This window comes from Mytilus trossulus, chromosome 12 (genome assembly GCF_036588685.1).
Source record: "Mytilus trossulus isolate FHL-02 chromosome 12, PNRI_Mtr1.1.1.hap1, whole genome shotgun sequence".
Classification (NCBI taxonomy): Eukaryota; Metazoa; Mollusca; class Bivalvia; order Mytilida; family Mytilidae; genus Mytilus; species Mytilus trossulus.
This window is the reverse complement of record NC_086384.1, coordinates 57,779,019-57,791,518: the sequence shown is the minus strand read 5'-3', so window position 1 is coordinate 57,791,518 and position 12,500 is coordinate 57,779,019.

Sequence of the window (12,500 nt, the reverse complement as noted above, 5' to 3'; positions counted from 1 at the left end):
GACCCTATCCAACGTGTTTAACCAACCAACCAACCAACCAACCAACCAACCAACCAACTAACTAATCAATCAATCAATCAATCAATCAATCAATCAATCTGTATGACTGTTTAATCATGACAGTTTATTGAAGGAACAAACTCTCAATTATTCAAGAAAAATTGAAATTTAATATTGTTCTTACGTCACTTCTGAAAAAAAATCCACATGTTCTCTGAAACTACAAGTACAATCGACCTCAAAATTTGCAGTCAGCAGGGCATACATGTACTAAAAGTTTATAAAAAAACTTGGTGCAGATATCTCTCACAGCTTTTCCTAGAGAAAAGCAATGGCAATGCCGTAAAAATCGCTTGCTAGGTCCGTAAATCTCAGTAAAAACCTACAATAAAATGTCCGCTCCGAGATTGAAATACTAATCTGTGTTACAAACAGGTGCTGAAAAATGTACATTATCAGAAAATAATCAATAAATGTGTTTTAAAGTTACACCGGATCAATTAAATCCAAAACATGCACTGCTTGTGAACTGTCATCAAAATGTCAATTTCCTACAATGACAAAAGAAATTACATTGTGTACATTCCATCTCTATAGATGTTGTCTGTTAAACGTCCCCACCTAAAAAGAAATAAAAAGACTATCTTTTCGTTATTATAAACCCGTGTCACGTGATGTGGCGCGCGCGCTGTACCTAAAATAAAAGAAAAACTTTCCAAACTAAACATGAAACGTCTCCGGTAACAATAATATAGACCCCATACAGAAACGAACAAACAAATAAACAAACAAACACCCCCCCCCCCCAATTCAATTAATTTTACAGGGGGAAAGACCCCCTACAATTGATTTTTTAAAGCAATTGATTTATATTTATTATTTTTTTCTTCCGCCAAATTTTGTTCTTGCGCAAAATGTTTGTTTCGCAATATGTCGCTTTGATATTTCTCATATGGTATCGTATAGTTTATGCGCTTTTAAATTTCACCCTGCTAAGGGAAACTATTTTCTTTGTAAGAGTTATCTCCCTTTTCACTGTTTGCACTCTGTGTGCATCTCCTTTGTAACAAAAAAAGATAGCGACAAAATTCTTTTTACAAATTGTTCATTACATCCTCAGTAATTTTTGGCGTATTTGGATCGAAGCGATTCGAAGAAATTTTATAGGAGTTATCTATCTTTACGGAATAAATTTGTCGGTATGTTTTTTTAACTCATAAACCGTTAACCGTATAACCCTGGAATGTTTTTATTTGAGTCCCCTGATTCCTAACTTAGAAAATTAGGTCAAGGTCAAAGGTCAAGGTCATATTTTAGATTTTCATATGTCTTTGATTTCCCTCTAACTCTTGAACGGTTATAGATACAAAAAAAATAAGCAGTGAAAAATGCTTGGTACTTCAAGGGGCAACTTTTTTACATTATGACTATATTGATTTTACCATCATGTAAGGGACATAACTCCCATCGATGGTTTTTAAAAAGCCATTTTTAGGCAAAACTCTTAAACAAAAGGTCCTTGACCCATAGGGTCTTTTGCAATGACCTTGTGTAGCAATGACCTTGACGAAGGTTACAAGGTCAAAGGTCAAGGTCATCAAATTATGTAGTTTTGGCACTATTTAAACAGTTTTATGTGTGTTTGAATTTCAACCAACAAACCAACCAACCAACCAATCAATCAATCAATCAATCATGATCATGATCAATCAACCAATAATGATCATGATCAATCAATCAATCATGTTTCCGTCTCATGTGTTTCTTATAGGGTTCAACCAACCAACCAACCAACCAACCAACCAACCAACCAACCAACCAATCAATCAATCAATCAGTCAATCAATCAATCATGATCATGATCAACCAATCATGTTTCCGTCTCATGTGTTTAATAAAGGGTCCAAGATCTTCTTTGTGTCTTTTTCCGTGTTTCAATTGACCCTATCCAACGTGTTTAACCAACCAACCAACCAACCAACCAACCAACTAATCAATCAATCAATCAATCAATCAATCAATCAATCATGATCATGATCATGATCAATCAATCATGTTTCCGTCTCATGTGTTTAATATAGGGTCCAAGATCTTCTTTGTTTCTTTTTCCGTGTTTCAATTGACCCTATCCAACGTGTTTAACCAACCAACTAATCAATCAATCATGATCATGATCAATCAATCATGATCATGATCAATCAATCATGATCATGATCAATCAATCATGATCATGATCAATCAATCATGTTTCCGTCTCATGTGTTTAATATAGGGTCCAAGATCTTCTTTGTTTCTTTTTCCGTGTTTCAATTGACCCTATCCAACGTGTTTAACCAACCAACCAACCAACCAACCAACCAACCAACCAACTAACTAATCAATCAATCAATCAATCAATCAATCAATCAATCTGTATGACTGTTTAATCATGACAGTTTATTGAAGGAACAAACTCTCAATTATTCAAGAAAAATTGAAATTTAATATTGTTCTTACGTCACTTCTGAAAAAAAATCCACATGTTCTCTGAAACTACAAGTACAATCGACCTCAAAATTTGCAGTCAGCAGGGCATACATGTACTAAAAGTTTATAAAAAAACTTGGTGCAGATATCTCTCACAGCTTTTCCTAGAGAAAAGCAATGGCAATGCCGTAAAAATCGCTTGCTAGGTCCGTAAATCTCAGTAAAAACCTACAATAAAATGTCCGCTCCGAGATTGAAATACTAATCTGTGTTACAAACAGGTGCTGAAAAATGTACATTATCAGAAAATAATCAATAAATGTGTTTTAAAGTTACACCGGATCAATTAAATCCAAAACATGCACTGCTTGTGAACTGTCATCAAAATGTCAATTTCCTACAATGACAAAAGAAATTACATTGTGTACATTCCATCTCTATAGATGTTGTCTGTTAAACGTCCCCACCTAAAAAGAAATAAAAAGACTATCTTTTCGTTATTATAAACCCGTGTCACGTGATGTGGCGCGCGCGCTGTACCTAAAATAAAAGAAAAACTTTCCAAACTAAACATGAAACGTCTCCGGTAACAATAATATAGACCCCATACAGAAACGAACAAACAAATAAACAAACAAACACCCCCCCCCCCCCCCCCAATTCAATTAATTTTACAGGGGGAAAGACCCCCTACAATTGATTTTTTAAAGCAATTGATTTATATTTATTATTTTTTTCTTCCGCCAAATTTTGTTCTTGCGCAAAATGTTTGTTTCGCAATATGTCGCTTTGATATTTCTCATATGGTATCGTATAGTTTATGCGCTTTTAAATTTCACCCTGCTAAGGGAAACTATTTTCTTTGTAAGAGTTATCTCCCTTTTCACTGTTTGCACTCTGTGTGCATCTCCTTTGTAACAAAAAAAGATAGCGACAAAATTCTTTTTACAAATTGTTCATTACATCCTCAGTAATTTTTGGCGTATTTGGATCGAAGCGATTCGAAGAAATTTTATAGGAGTTATCTATCTTTACGGAATAAATTTGTCGGTATGTTTTTTTAACTCATAAACCGTTAACCGTATAACCCTGGAATGTTTTTATTTGAGTCCCCTGATTCCTAACTTAGAAAATTAGGTCAAGGTCAAAGGTCAAGGTCATATTTTAGATTTTCATATGTCTTTGATTTCCCTCTAACTCTTGAACGGTTATAGATACAAAAAAAATAAGCAGTGAAAAATGCTTGGTACTTCAAGGGGCAACTTTTTTACATTATGACTATATTGATTTTACCATCATGTAAGGGACATAACTCCCATCGATGGTTTTTAAAAAGCCATTTTTAGGCAAAACTCTTAAACAAAAGGTCCTTGACCCATAGGGTCTTTTGCAATGACCTTGTGTAGCAATGACCTTGACGAAGGTTACAAGGTCAAAGGTCAAGGTCATCAAATTATGTAGTTTTGGCACTATTTAAACAGTTTTATGTGTGTTTGAATTTCAACCAACAAACCAACCAACCAACCAATCAATCAATCAATCAATCATGATCATGATCAATCAACCAATAATGATCATGATCAATCAATCAATCATGTTTCCGTCTCATGTGTTTCTTATAGGGTTCAACCAACCAACCAACCAACCAACCAACCAACCAACCAACCAACCAATCAATCAATCAATCAGTCAATCAATCAATCATGATCATGATCAACCAATCATGTTTCCGTCTCATGTGTTTAATAAAGGGTCCAAGATCTTCTTTGTGTCTTTTTCCGTGTGTCAATTGACCCTATCCAACGTGTTTAACCAACCAACCAACCAACCAACCAACCAACTAATCAATCAATCAATCAATCAATCAATCAATCAATCATGATCATGATCATGATCAATCAATCATGTTTCCGTCTCATGTGTTTAATATAGGGTCCAAGATCTTCTTTGTTTCTTTTTCCGTGTTTCAATTGACCCTATCCAACGTGTTTAACCAACCAACTAATCAATCAATCATGATCATGATCAATCAATCATGATCATGATCAATCAATCATGATCATGATCAATCAATCATGATCATGATCAATCAATCATGTTTCCGTCTCATGTGTTTAATATAGGGTCCAAGATCTTCTTTGTTTCTTTTTCCGTGTTTCAATTGACCCTATCCAACGTGTTTAACCAACCAACCAACCAACCAACCAACCAACCAACCAACTAACTAATCAATCAATCAATCAATCAATCAATCAATCAATCTGTATGACTGTTTAATCATGACAGTTTATTGAAGGAACAAACTCTCAATTATTCAAGAAAAATTGAAATTTAATATTGTTCTTACGTCACTTCTGAAAAAAAATCCACATGTTCTCTGAAACTACAAGTACAATCGACCTCAAAATTTGCAGTCAGCAGGGCATACATGTACTAAAAGTTTATAAAAAAACTTGGTGCAGATATCTCTCACAGCTTTTCCTAGAGAAAAGCAATGGCAATGCCGTAAAAATCGCTTGCTAGGTCCGTAAATCTCAGTAAAAACCTACAATAAAATGTCCGCTCCGAGATTGAAATACTAATCTGTGTTACAAACAGGTGCTGAAAAATGTACATTATCAGAAAATAATCAATAAATGTGTTTTAAAGTTACACCGGATCAATTAAATCCAAAACATGCACTGCTTGTGAACTGTCATCAAAATGTCAATTTCCTACAATGACAAAAGAAATTACATTGTGTACATTCCATCTCTATAGATGTTGTCTGTTAAACGTCCCCACCTAAAAAGAAATAAAAAGACTATCTTTTCGTTATTATAAACCCGTGTCACGTGATGTGGCGCGCGCGCTGTACCTAAAATAAAAGAAAAACTTTCCAAACTAAACATGAAACGTCTCCGGTAACAATAATATAGACCCCATACAGAAACGAACAAACAAATAAACAAACAAACACCCCCCCCCCCCCCCCAATTCAATTAATTTTACAGGGGGAAAGACCCCCTACAATTGATTTTTTAAAGCAATTGATTTATATTTATTATTTTTTTCTTCCGCCAAATTTTGTTCTTGCGCAAAATGTTTGTTTCGCAATATGTCGCTTTGATATTTCTCATATGGTATCGTATAGTTTATGCGCTTTTAAATTTCACCCTGCTAAGGGAAACTATTTTCTTTGTAAGAGTTATCTCCCTTTTCACTGTTTGCACTCTGTGTGCATCTCCTTTGTAACAAAAAAAGATAGCGACAAAATTCTTTTTACAAATTGTTCATTACATCCTCAGTAATTTTTGGCGTATTTGGATCGAAGCGATTCGAAGAAATTTTATAGGAGTTATCTATCTTTACGGAATAAATTTGTCGGTATGTTTTTTTAACTCATAAACCGTTAACCGTATAACCCTGGAATGTTTTTATTTGAGTCCCCTGATTCCTAACTTAGAAAATTAGGTCAAGGTCAAAGGTCAAGGTCATATTTTAGATTTTCATATGTCTTTGATTTCCCTCTAACTCTTGAACGGTTATAGATACAAAAAAAATAAGCAGTGAAAAATGCTTGGTACTTCAAGGGGCAACTTTTTTACATTATGACTATATTGATTTTACCATCATGTAAGGGACATAACTCCCATCGATGGTTTTTAAAAAGCCATTTTTAGGCAAAACTCTTAAACAAAAGGTCCTTGACCCATAGGGTCTTTTGCAATGACCTTGTGTAGCAATGACCTTGACGAAGGTTACAAGGTCAAAGGTCAAGGTCATCAAATTATGTAGTTTTGGCACTATTTAAACAGTTTTATGTGTGTTTGAATTTCAACCAACAAACCAACCAACCAACCAATCAATCAATCAATCAATCATGATCATGATCAATCAACCAATAATGATCATGATCAATCAATCAATCATGTTTCCGTCTCATGTGTTTCTTATAGGGTTCAACCAACCAACCAACCAACCAACCAACCAACCAACCAACCAACCAATCAATCAATCAATCAGTCAATCAATCAATCATGATCATGATCAACCAATCATGTTTCCGTCTCATGTGTTTAATAAAGGGTCCAAGATCTTCTTTGTGTCTTTTTCCGTGTTTCAATTGACCCTATCCAACGTGTTTAACCAACCAACCAACCAACCAACCAACCAACTAATCAATCAATCAATCAATCAATCAATCAATCAATCATGATCATGATCATGATCAATCAATCATGTTTCCGTCTCATGTGTTTAATATAGGGTCCAAGATCTTCTTTGTTTCTTTTTCCGTGTTTCAATTGACCCTATCCAACGTGTTTAACCAACCAACTAATCAATCAATCATGATCATGATCAATCAATCATGATCATGATCAATCAATCATGATCATGATCAATCAATCATGATCATGATCAATCAATCATGTTTCCGTCTCATGTGTTTAATATAGGGTCCAAGATCTTCTTTGTTTCTTTTTCCGTGTTTCAATTGACCCTATCCAACGTGTTTAACCAACCAACCAACCAACCAACCAACCAACCAACCAACTAACTAATCAATCAATCAATCAATCAATCAATCAATCAATCTGTATGACTGTTTAATCATGACAGTTTATTGAAGGAACAAACTCTCAATTATTCAAGAAAAATTGAAATTTAATATTGTTCTTACGTCACTTCTGAAAAAAAATCCACATGTTCTCTGAAACTACAAGTACAATCGACCTCAAAATTTGCAGTCAGCAGGGCATACATGTACTAAAAGTTTATAAAAAAACTTGGTGCAGATATCTCTCACAGCTTTTCCTAGAGAAAAGCAATGGCAATGCCGTAAAAATCGCTTGCTAGGTCCGTAAATCTCAGTAAAAACCTACAATAAAATGTCCGCTCCGAGATTGAAATACTAATCTGTGTTACAAACAGGTGCTGAAAAATGTACATTATCAGAAAATAATCAATAAATGTGTTTTAAAGTTACACCGGATCAATTAAATCCAAAACATGCACTGCTTGTGAACTGTCATCAAAATGTCAATTTCCTACAATGACAAAAGAAATTACATTGTGTACATTCCATCTCTATAGATGTTGTCTGTTAAACGTCCCCACCTAAAAAGAAATAAAAAGACTATCTTTTCGTTATTATAAACCCGTGTCACGTGATGTGGCGCGCGCGCTGTACCTAAAATAAAAGAAAAACTTTCCAAACTAAACATGAAACGTCTCCGGTAACAATAATATAGACCCCATACAGAAACGAACAAACAAATAAACAAACAAACACCCCCCCCCCCCCAATTCAATTAATTTTACAGGGGGAAAGACCCCCTACAATTGATTTTTTAAAGCAATTGATTTATATTTATTATTTTTTTCTTCCGCCAAATTTTGTTCTTGCGCAAAATGTTTGTTTCGCAATATGTCGCTTTGATATTTCTCATATGGTATCGTATAGTTTATGCGCTTTTAAATTTCACCCTGCTAAGGGAAACTATTTTCTTTGTAAGAGTTATCTCCCTTTTCACTGTTTGCACTCTGTGTGCATCTCCTTTGTAACAAAAAAAGATAGCGACAAAATTCTTTTTACAAATTGTTCATTACATCCTCAGTAATTTTTGGCGTATTTGGATCGAAGCGATTCGAAGAAATTTTATAGGAGTTATCTATCTTTACGGAATAAATTTGTCGGTATGTTTTTTTAACTCATAAACCGTTAACCGTATAACCCTGGAATGTTTTTATTTGAGTCCCCTGATTCCTAACTTAGAAAATTAGGTCAAGGTCAAAGGTCAAGGTCATATTTTAGATTTTCATATGTCTTTGATTTCCCTCTAACTCTTGAACGGTTATAGATACAAAAAAAATAAGCAGTGAAAAATGCTTGGTACTTCAAGGGGCAACTTTTTTACATTATGACTATATTGATTTTACCATCATGTAAGGGACATAACTCCCATCGATGGTTTTTAAAAAGCCATTTTTAGGCAAAACTCTTAAACAAAAGGTCCTTGACCCATAGGGTCTTTTGCAATGACCTTGTGTAGCAATGACCTTGACGAAGGTTACAAGGTCAAAGGTCAAGGTCATCAAATTATGTAGTTTTGGCACTATTTAAACAGTTTTATGTGTGTTTGAATTTCAACCAACAAACCAACCAACCAACCAATCAATCAATCAATCAATCATGATCATGATCAATCAACCAATAATGATCATGATCAATCAATCAATCATGTTTCCGTCTCATGTGTTTCTTATAGGGTTCAACCAACCAACCAACCAACCAACCAACCAACCAACCAACCAACCAATCAATCAATCAATCAGTCAATCAATCAATCATGATCATGATCAACCAATCATGTTTCCGTCTCATGTGTTTAATAAAGGGTCCAAGATCTTCTTTGTGTCTTTTTCCGTGTTTCAATTGACCCTATCCAACGTGTTTAACCAACCAACCAACCAACCAACCAACCAACTAATCAATCAATCAATCAATCAATCAATCAATCAATCATGATCATGATCATGATCAATCAATCATGTTTCCGTCTCATGTGTTTAATATAGGGTCCAAGATCTTCTTTGTTTCTTTTTCCGTGTTTCAATTGACCCTATCCAACGTGTTTAACCAACCAACTAATCAATCAATCATGATCATGATCAATCAATCATGATCATGATCAATCAATCATGATCATGATCAATCAATCATGATCATGATCAATCAATCATGTTTCCGTCTCATGTGTTTAATATAGGGTCCAAGATCTTCTTTGTTTCTTTTTCCGTGTTTCAATTGACCCTATCCAACGTGTTTAACCAACCAACCAACCAACCAACCAACCAACCAACCAACTAACTAATCAATCAATCAATCAATCAATCAATCAATCAATCTGTATGACTGTTTAATCATGACAGTTTATTGAAGGAACAAACTCTCAATTATTCAAGAAAAATTGAAATTTAATATTGTTCTTACGTCACTTCTGAAAAAAAATCCACATGTTCTCTGAAACTACAAGTACAATCGACCTCAAAATTTGCAGTCAGCAGGGCATACATGTACTAAAAGTTTATAAAAAAACTTGGTGCAGATATCTCTCACAGCTTTTCCTAGAGAAAAGCAATGGCAATGCCGTAAAAATCGCTTGCTAGGTCCGTAAATCTCAGTAAAAACCTACAATAAAATGTCCGCTCCGAGATTGAAATACTAATCTGTGTTACAAACAGGTGCTGAAAAATGTACATTATCAGAAAATAATCAATAAATGTGTTTTAAAGTTACACCGGATCAATTAAATCCAAAACATGCACTGCTTGTGAACTGTCATCAAAATGTCAATTTCCTACAATGACAAAAGAAATTACATTGTGTACATTCCATCTCTATAGATGTTGTCTGTTAAACGTCCCCACCTAAAAAGAAATAAAAAGACTATCTTTTCGTTATTATAAACCCGTGTCACGTGATGTGGCGCGCGCGCTGTACCTAAAATAAAAGAAAAACTTTCCAAACTAAACATGAAACGTCTCCGGTAACAATAATATAGACCCCATACAGAAACGAACAAACAAATAAACAAACAAACACCCCCCCCCCCCCCCCCCAATTCAATTAATTTTACAGGGGGAAAGACCCCCTACAATTGATTTTTTAAAGCAATTGATTTATATTTATTATTTTTTTCTTCCGCCAAATTTTGTTCTTGCGCAAAATGTTTGTTTCGCAATATGTCGCTTTGATATTTCTCATATGGTATCGTATAGTTTATGCGCTTTTAAATTTCACCCTGCTAAGGGAAACTATTTTCTTTGTAAGAGTTATCTCCCTTTTCACTGTTTGCACTCTGTGTGCATCTCCTTTGTAACAAAAAAAGATAGCGACAAAATTCTTTTTACAAATTGTTCATTACATCCTCAGTAATTTTTGGCGTATTTGGATCGAAGCGATTCGAAGAAATTTTATAGGAGTTATCTATCTTTACGGAATAAATTTGTCGGTATGTTTTTTTAACTCATAAACCGTTAACCGTATAACCCTGGAATGTTTTTATTTGAGTCCCCTGATTCCTAACTTAGAAAATTAGGTCAAGGTCAAAGGTCAAGGTCATATTTTAGATTTTCATATGTCTTTGATTTCCCTCTAACTCTTGAACGGTTATAGATACAAAAAAAATAAGCAGTGAAAAATGCTTGGTACTTCAAGGGGCAACTTTTTTACATTATGACTATATTGATTTTACCATCATGTAAGGGACATAACTCCCATCGATGGTTTTTAAAAAGCCATTTTTAGGCAAAACTCTTAAACAAAAGGTCCTTGACCCATAGGGTCTTTTGCAATGACCTTGTGTAGCAATGACCTTGACGAAGGTTACAAGGTCAAAGGTCAAGGTCATCAAATTATGTAGTTTTGGCACTATTTAAACAGTTTTATGTGTGTTTGAATTTCAACCAACAAACCAACCAACCAACCAATCAATCAATCAATCAATCATGATCATGATCAATCAACCAATAATGATCATGATCAATCAATCAATCATGTTTCCGTCTCATGTGTTTCTTATAGGGTTCAACCAACCAACCAACCAACCAACCAACCAACCAACCAACCAACCAATCAATCAATCAATCAGTCAATCAATCAATCATGATCATGATCAACCAATCATGTTTCCGTCTCATGTGTTTAATAAAGGGTCCAAGATCTTCTTTGTGTCTTTTTCCGTGTTTCAATTGACCCTATCCAACGTGTTTAACCAACCAACCAACCAACCAACCAACCAACTAATCAATCAATCAATCAATCAATCAATCAATCAATCATGATCATGATCATGATCAATCAATCATGTTTCCGTCTCATGTGTTTAATATAGGGTCCAAGATCTTCTTTGTTTCTTTTTCCGTGTTTCAATTGACCCTATCCAACGTGTTTAACCAACCAACTAATCAATCAATCATGATCATGATCAATCAATCATGATCATGATCAATCAATCATGATCATGATCAATCAATCATGATCATGATCAATCAATCATGTTTCCGTCTCATGTGTTTAATATAGGGTCCAAGATCTTCTTTGTTTCTTTTTCCGTGTTTCAATTGACCCTATCCAACGTGTTTAACCAACCAACCAACCAACCAACCAACCAACCAACCAACTAACTAATCAATCAATCAATCAATCAATCAATCAATCAATCTGTATGACTGTTTAATCATGACAGTTTATTGAAGGAACAAACTCTCAATTATTCAAGAAAAATTGAAATTTAATATTGTTCTTACGTCACTTCTGAAAAAAAATCCACATGTTCTCTGAAACTACAAGTACAATCGACCTCAAAATTTGCAGTCAGCAGGGCATACATGTACTAAAAGTTTATAAAAAAACTTGGTGCAGATATCTCTCACAGCTTTTCCTAGAGAAAAGCAATGGCAATGCCGTAAAAATCGCTTGCTAGGTCCGTAAATCTCAGTAAAAACCTACAATAAAATGTCCGCTCCGAGATTGAAATACTAATCTGTGTTACAAACAGGTGCTGAAAAATGTACATTATCAGAAAATAATCAATAAATGTGTTTTAAAGTTACACCGGATCAATTAAATCCAAAACATGCACTGCTTGTGAACTGTCATCAAAATGTCAATTTCCTACAATGACAAAAGAAATTACATTGTGTACATTCCATCTCTATAGATGTTGTCTGTTAAACGTCCCCACCTAAAAAGAAATAAAAAGACTATCTTTTCGTTATTATAAACCCGTGTCACGTGATGTGGCGCGCGCGCTGTACCTAAAATAAAAGAAAAACTTTCCAAACTAAACATGAAACGTCTCCGGTAACAATAATATAGACCCCATACAGAAACGAACAAACAAATAAACAAACAAACACCCCCCCCCCCCCCCCCAATTCAATTAATTTTACAGGGGGAAAGACCCCCTACAATTGATTTTTTAAAGCAATTGATTTATATTTATTATTTTTTTCTTCCGCCAAATTTTGTTCTTGCGCAAAATGTT